Here is an 8,502-nt window from a genome sequence, read left to right as displayed (position 1 = left end):
GTATAGCCAAGACAATCCTAAGCAAAAAGAACAAAGCTGGAGGCATCATGCTACGTGACTTCAAACTCTACTACAAGGCTACAGTAACCAAAACAGCATGGTACTGGTACCAAAACAGATACATACACCAATCAAACAGAACAGAGGCCTCAGAAATAATACCACACATCTACAACCATCTGATCTTTGACAAACCTGACAAAAACAAGCTATGGGGAAAGGATTCCCTATTTAATAAATGGGGTTGGGAAAACTGGCTAGCCATATTTAGAAAACAGAAACTGGACCCCTTCCTTACACCTTATACACCTTACACCTTATACAAAAATGAACTCAAGATGGATTAAATATTTAAACCTAAACCTAAAACCATACAAACCCTAGAAGAAAACCTAGGCAATTTCCTGCTGTTTTAAAAAAGCAGTTCTCCGCTGTGATCTGGTTCCATTCTGCTCACATTCTGAAGACGTCACTTCTATAGCTGTACTCTCCTATTCATTTTATAACCGGTGTTTCCTGCTATATTGAATCCCTGCTGTAGACATGTAAACATGTTCTTTCATCCCCAAATAGCAGCAACAACAAAACCACCTCTAGATCATGGATGTTCTTCTAACCACAACTCCCTTTTTTTGCTCCCTTTCACAAAAAGATCGAAGGTGTTAATGTTGCCATTGCTTTTTATTTTATTTTATTTTATTTTATTTTTGAGGCGGAGTCTCGCTCTGTCGCCCAGGCTGGAGTGCAGTGGCCGGATCTCAGCTCACTGCAAGCTCCGCCTCCCGGGTTTACGCCATTCTCCTGCCTCAGCCTCCCAAGTAGCTGGGACTACAGGCGCCCGCCACCTCGCCTGGCTAGTTTTTGTATTTTTAGTAGAGACGGGGTTTCACCGTGTTAGCCAGGATGGTCTCGATCTCCTGACCTCGTGATCCACCCGTCTCGGCCTCCCAAAGTGCTGGGATTACAGGCTTGAGCCACCGCGCCCGGCCTGACCTTCTTTTTTTACCAGTGGTCTGAAGCTGTTCTTGGGAAGATCATGGATGACCTCTATATTAACAAAGCAATGGTCATTTGCTGTCCTCATCCTTCTCAACCTTTCTGTGAATTTCGACACAGTTGTCTCTGCCTACCTTCTCGAAACGCTTTATTCTCTTGGTTTATGTGGTTCCATACAGTAGGTTATTTTTCTACTTCAATGACCTCTCTATTTTGTTTCCTTTTCTGTCTCCTCAAACTCTCTTCTTTTGGACTGTCCCACAGCAGTTTTAGTTTTCCTACTATTTGTCTCTATTCTTTGGTGGCCTCATCTAATCTCATGACTTTAAATTTACACACACACACACACACACACACACACACCCCACAAGCACACAAACAGAATTATATAGGCATTATATATTATGCCATCTATATATCTAGCCTAACTTCTCTTTTGAGTTCTAGATTCACACTGGAACTCAACTGCCTACTGAATACCTTTATCTACTAATAGACCCCTAAAATTTAGCATGACTAAGAATGCTTGACAGAGTTTCTATTCTCTCATCCCTCTGGTCCCCTGTCTTTAGTGTAGAGTACCACCATCTATCTATGTGCTAAAGTCAAAGGCCTGGGAGTAATTCCTTATTACTCACTTTTTCTTATACCCAGTCAATGCTAAGCAGCTCCTTTTAGCACTATCCTCAAAGCGTATCTGAATTCATTAACTTGTCTTCATTTCCACAGATACATGGTAGAACAAGGCACCAGTAACTCCCACCTCAACCACAGCATTCTCACTGGTTTCCTGAGTACTGTTCTTGTCTCTCCACAGTCAATTCTCTATGCAGAAGTGGTTTTTTTTTAAAATGTAAAATCATGTCACTTTCCTGCTTGAAATGCTCCAAACGAGTTGCCAATGGTACTCAGAATAAAGACTAAGCTCCTGACCATGTCCTGCCGTCCCTAGACCACTCTCCAACTCCCTGGGGCTATTGCCTTCCTTGACATGTTCCAGACACAGAAACCTTTTTTCTCTACCTCAAACAGTCCAAGCTCCTGGCCTCTGAACTGGCTGCTGAATATTCCAGACACATGGCTGGCTCCCTTTTATGTAGACATCATCTCATAAGATACCACCTTGCAGAGACCTTCCCAGATGACTGATTTTTAGTTAGCTCTTTTCTTGTTTCAATTTCTCCATAAACTGGGTACTGCCTCTCATACAACTTAAACATTTTTTCTTCAGATGATAGGTTAAACAAGTAAAGGGAAGACTGAGAGTGGCATGTACAGAAATGAGAAAATAAAACTACCACTTGCTTTGGTTTAATTAATTTGTACTTTTTAAAGTAAAAATTATAAGAAATTTTGAGAGTCACCTTGGTGGCCTCTCAGTTTGGAAGAAATATTTTAGGAAAAAGCAAAAAAAAAGAAAAAAAAAGATTGTACCCGGATGTCCCATTCTTTGATTTTCATCAACAAAAATAGTCAGAGACTATGTCCTTAATCTGCTTTACTAGTTAGAAATAAAACATTCAGCTATCTTAGTGCCTTTTTCAAAGGGTCAGAAAGTGTTTCCACCAATCTACTGTATTCACAATTATGAAGTGAGCCTGTCATAACATTGTGAATTCCCAAATGCTGCATATTAGGTAAAACGTAAAAAAAGAAAAAAAAAAGGATGAAATATCACAAAATGTTTAACATCATTTGTTTTGATAAGGAGATGAGATTTGATAAGGAGATGAGATATGTCAGGGTCCATTTGGCAAGCCTATAAAGAAGGCTCAGCAGCAATAATATGTCCGTGGCAGGGTCTCAAGATACATTTTTGCTTGGTGGTCGAGTAAGTTCTCTCATGGTTTGTAGACTGGGGCAAATTCTTCACATCAGCAAAGTTCAGTTTACGAGTTTCTGGATGTGTATGCATGCGTATCTCACAGCATTACATGGAGTATGATCTGTACTGATGCAGCTATTCATACAGACACTGTAATTTCATAGATGCTCTCTCTCCACCTTCTTCTGAATCAGCCGGGAGAACTGTTTTTGTTTTTCCACCTTTGAAGCTTACGGTGCAGGAGAAAAAGCAGGGGAGACATCAAGCAAACTGTTTATGATACTGAGACCACTTTCTAATATGCTGAAAACGCACTAGTCATAGTTGCAAAGCTGCTAAGAAAATTTCTAGCAAATGAGCAAAACCGAACATTTAAAGGCCTTAAAACCTGGATACAAACTTTGCCTTTTTTACAGCATGATTTTGGGTCTTCTTTCTTTTCTTTCCAAAGGAATAAAAACAGAATGGACATTTTTCTTCCACCCAAATTAACTAGAAACTTGAGAATATAAAGCCAGCCCTCTCAAAACCGTCTTCCTCATTCCCTTTTGGAGTACGTTTTCTAATCTCACTTGGATTTTTCAATTTTACTGAATCATGATTTGAAATTATAGGTGTATCTTTACAACAAAGCTCAAAAGATCGTCTCAATGTCCATCAGTGTGAGTCATCGGAAATTCAAAGTTCTGTATAATTCTTTTAGCTGATTTCTCTGTTGTTCACCAAATATCCAGATTTAAGTATCAAGGGCAGAGTAAACACATCTCCAAAATCCTATGGAAGAGGCTTTACTTAGTTTATCATCTACTTGCCATAATGTAACATGTTTCTTGTACCACATGAATCCCAGGGCTCAGCTAATAGGATTTTACTGTGGTGGTGGTAGTTTAAAAAAAGATCAATCATCATGATACCATTTTGGTTAATTCTTTTTCAATTTGAGATATAAAAGATAAGCCCTGCTATTAAGTCAGTTAATGTCAGGAACAATCCTTTAAGACTGATAATTTGGTTATTGCTGGAGCCTAGACCAGAAGCCATCTGCTATCTATCTTTTGAAAACTATAAAAAACAATCCCTGGCCTTAAACGTAATGAACCTAGACAAACTAAGCAGAGATGAATGCTGCTGGTGCAGCCTTCAGAAGAGAGGAGTGACAATATATGGGGTAAATAAGGCTTAGTCTAGCTATTTTTAGTCTTTAATGAAACCTACTTTTATTTCACCATTTGGGAAAAGATTATGTTAACAATTTTCACAAACGTGGCAAAATATGGCTGTATATTAATGAGAGTATGTTCACCCAAATATTATTAGATAATATAGAACTTTTCAGTGCACCATCAATTAAAAAGTTATTCCTTGCCCAGGATTAACTCAAAAGGGTGAAAGATTAGCAACAACATAAATTTCTACCAATAAACAAATGGGCAAGCCAATTATGGAACATCCACTCAGCAGGTTTTATAGTCATTACATTCTGTTCACAAGAATATAGACGTAGATAAAGTACTGTCAAAATGGTATGAGCACACCACCTTTGCAACACCTGGAATTAAAATGCCCTCACAAGATATACAAGAATCATGCATAGAGAAAACAAACTTGGAGAAAATATGTTTATTTATTCAACAAATGCTTATGTAGTGCTTGTGCATTGGTTTGGGTAGAGTAGGCAGTGGTAAGAATCCTAAAGTGTGTAGTGGCTTAAACATCACAGCTCAATGCAGGTGTTTCTCTCTTTCTTATTATTTTTAGAGACAGGGTCTCACTCTGTCACCCAGGCTGGAGTGTATTGGCATAATCATACAGCCTCAAACTCCTGGGCTCGAGTGATCTTCCCAGTTTAGTCTCCCCAGTAGCTGGACCTACAAGTGAGCCACCGCGCCTGGTGATATAGTTGGGATTTATGTCTCTGCTCAAATGTCGTGTTGAAATGTGATTCCCCAGTGTTGGAGGTGGGGTCTGAAGGGAGGTGATTGGATATTTGGGTGAACGTACTTTCATTAATATACAGCCATATTTTGCCATGAATGATTTAGCACTATCCCGTTAGAGCTGTCCTTGCAATAGTGAGTAAATTCTCATGAAATCTGGTCATGTAAATGTGTGTGGCACCCCACACCATCTTGTTCCTGGTCTGGCCATGGATGACCCTGCTCCCCCTTTGCTTCACTCCATGACTGTAAGTTTCCTGAGGCCTCCCCAGAAGCTGAGCAGATGCCAGTCTCATGCTTCCTGTATAGCCTGCAGAACCAAGAACCAATTAAATCTCTCTGACTCTCTCTCTTTTTTTAAAATTAAATTACAAAATAAATTACAGCAATGCAAGAACAGACCAACATGCCCAGCTACCAATGCAGGTGTCTCTGGTTGGTGGAAGGCATTGTTTCCATTGTCCCCTGATCCTGAGCAGTCTTTAGTTCCAGTTAAAGCCCAGGAGTTCTTCCCAGAGCCCTTCAGTGGGAGGAGGAGGCTGCTGCTCTGCAAGTGGAATCCTCACAGGCTGAGATCCTCAGATCTCATGTCAAGGAATCAGGAGCCACTCTTCAGGAGTGGGAGTCAGTGAGATGATTATTATGTCTGAGCTACAAGACAAGGAGTTGTCCAGTCTCATTAATAGGGCCTTAATCTTTCCTGAGAGACAACATTCAGAATCTCCTTCACTTGGTTAAGCAGACACCAAGAGATTATTGGATTCTTGACTTCAAAGCACAATGAGGTTTCTCTTTCTTAGCCCAATACTTGGATTGAGGCTTTTAGAGTATTCCTGACTATTTTTTTATTTTGTTTTGTTTTGTTTTGTTTTGCCCCGAGCATCCTCCAGGACATTGCTATTGAAGTCATGAGTTTTCAAAGCAGTCTTATAATTAGGGAAGAGATTATTTTAGCAGCTACCTCCCTTCTCTTTTGGAAATGCTGAGGAGGATGTTGATGATGATGGGGATGATGACCCACAGCTACTTTGTGGTGGTTTTCTTGCTAAATATTTTTGTGTACATTATTGTATTTGATCTTTGGAAGCATTCTAGAAACCAGAAGTGTTTTTCATCGTCATGATTATTATCATTTTACAGATTTAAAAATCGAAATTTGGAGAGAGAAAATAATTTGTTCAAGGTCTTATACTTAGTGAGTGGAGTCTGTGTAACTTCAAAGGCCATGTGTTACTTTGCTAGATTATTTATAATTTTAATTTACCCAGAATCCATCCCAATTGCTCTTAATATTCCAATTCCTTTGGGAGTTTATCTGGCTTACGTTTTTTTGGAGGGAGGCTGCTCACCGCCTAACATGGAAAGGAAAGGAACCAGATTTTTCTATTTCTTTCTGCCGTCTGCACACCTCAGTGGTACACATGTGATATCAGCATGGCCAACTGCATGTTGAATCTTGAACGAATAGACCCGAGAATGAAGAGGTGGTCACTTAATTGATATTATAACTAGGAGCACTCTTATGACCCTTTATAATGTCCTAGGTTTTTGGTTGATTTCAAGCCTGATCTTCGAAACACCAACCAGTCCTTTAATTCCTCAGGTAACTCTCTAATACATTTCCTTTTGGCTAAGTGATCTAGAGTTAGATTCTGTTGCTTATAATTTACAATACTATATTATGTAGCAGAATGCCATTGGCTGTAAGTAACAGACACTCATATTTCAACAGGCTTAGACATGAAGACAACATATTATCTCCCATCAAAGAAAGTAGGGAAAGTTTCAGAAGTTTTTTCAGTGCTGGTAGGATGACCCAATACATTATTAATCAGATACTAATTATAAAATGCTTTTTCTTGGCTTTCTTACTTTCTTCTCTTAAAACTCATGGGAATGGAAAATCATTGTTGGAGTCAATTTGATAATTAAAAGTCATTTGTAATGTGAAACACATATCATTTCCATGAGAAGTTGACCTACATTGTCTTCTCTCACAATAGTAAGCCCTATAAAATCTGAATTACGCATTGGTACAGTCTTATAAGAGACAATTGCAGTAGGTTTACAGTTGGAGATGTTTAAAGGAAATTTGGTATTACTGCTTTTTCTAAAGCATTGAACTACAAATATTCAGGGCAAGAGCATATTCAAAATGTAGAAAAGAAAAAGAAATAGTTCTAAAGATTCAGTAAAATACAAACTCTAACTTTTTAATTAACCAAATATGTCTAAATGGCCCTCATTTCCCAGATTCTCCCAGCAAGGGGTGCAAGATGACTGGTGATCTTTTTCTCCCTTAAGTCACTAAAATGTGGCTGATTGTATTCCCTCCTAAAGAGCCTTTCAGCAGGGGGAGGAGCTTCTTTTTTATTTTCCTTTTGGATTAAGGGCCTCAGGGAAAGAAATACTTTAAAATTGTATAAGTGACTGCTTTTCCTTTTCTTTTTTAAAGGAGAAATATAAATCAGTCTTCATTTTCCAAACTAAGAGCTGAAAATATAAATACAAAAAGTAAAAAATGCAATCTCCTCATTTAAAAGTTTGATTAGTTACAGAAAAAAGCTATAGAGAGAACAGGGAAGGGAAAGTGACACCAAGAGGAAAGGACAGCAGAGAAAGGTACAAGAGAGTACCTTCTTCTGATGTCTTTTTCCCCAAAGAAGCATATACTAAGAATGCCAGAGAAGATGGACTGAAGAGTAAATGTTTACAAACTAAGAAGCACAATCACAGTGATCCAGGTTCATAGAAAAGAAACATTCTTTGGAATAACTATCATCTTGAACATTTTCAGGATGGTACTAATATGTACTTGAAAAATTGGGTTGTATTTTTGCACCCTTGCATATACATGGGGACACTTATACTGAATTTCATGATATCTTCTTTGAAGATATTTGTGTGATGTTGAGATATTTATGTGATATTCTCAAAATATTACCCTTCTTCATAAATTACTTGATCAATAAGGAGAAGCCAACAATGCCTGCGGTTCATGATTGACAAGTTCACAGGAGTTATTTATAAACATTGGAGGCTAAACTAGGTCCCAAAGTTCTGCCAAACAAATTAAATTTTCCTCTTTGAAGACCAGAATTGCTGATTGAAACAACAAAGGAATCAATTATAACAATTTAGGACCACGTCGCAGAGAAGTAGAATATAACCTAATATTTAGACTAAACAATCACATTTTATTTGCAAGATAGAATAATTTTAGCTCCTTCATAAGTAAAATCTGTTAAAGTTGTAACATACTACCAAAAGATATTCAGTGTCCCAGGAAACTCATGCTGCTTTAAAAAATATTTCTGCCAAAGTAACAAAAGTGGGTAATTTACCCAACAATAATTAAACATCATAGACTTATCCCCTGTTGGTCTCCTTCCTTTTTTAAATTTATTAATTATGCTAACAAAGATAATTTTTGGACATGTGGCAGAGGATGAATGCTTTTTTTTTTGTAAAAAAGCATAAAGTGCACTGTTTCTCAAGCAACAGAATTCCTATTTTATGCTAAATACACAGCTCTCTTAGCACCAGAAAATGTCCATCTGCTACCACTGGGTTTGCTCTGCACAAAGCAGGCTTTGCAAAAGCAGCATTATATTATTAATTTAGACATGTTGTGGGTGTGAGTGCTTGTAAGCAATTGGTCTACTGTAATCCACCCAAAGGAATGACCAGGACACGTTGGGCCACAACAATTCCATGGCAAATTATAATGAAAGATGTTTTAAT

This window comes from Colobus angolensis, unplaced genomic scaffold (assembly GCF_000951035.1).
Source record: "Colobus angolensis palliatus isolate OR3802 unplaced genomic scaffold, Cang.pa_1.0 Scaffold411, whole genome shotgun sequence".
In the NCBI taxonomy this organism is placed as follows: Eukaryota; Metazoa; Chordata; class Mammalia; order Primates; family Cercopithecidae; genus Colobus; species Colobus angolensis.
This window is presented reverse-complemented; position numbering follows the sequence as displayed.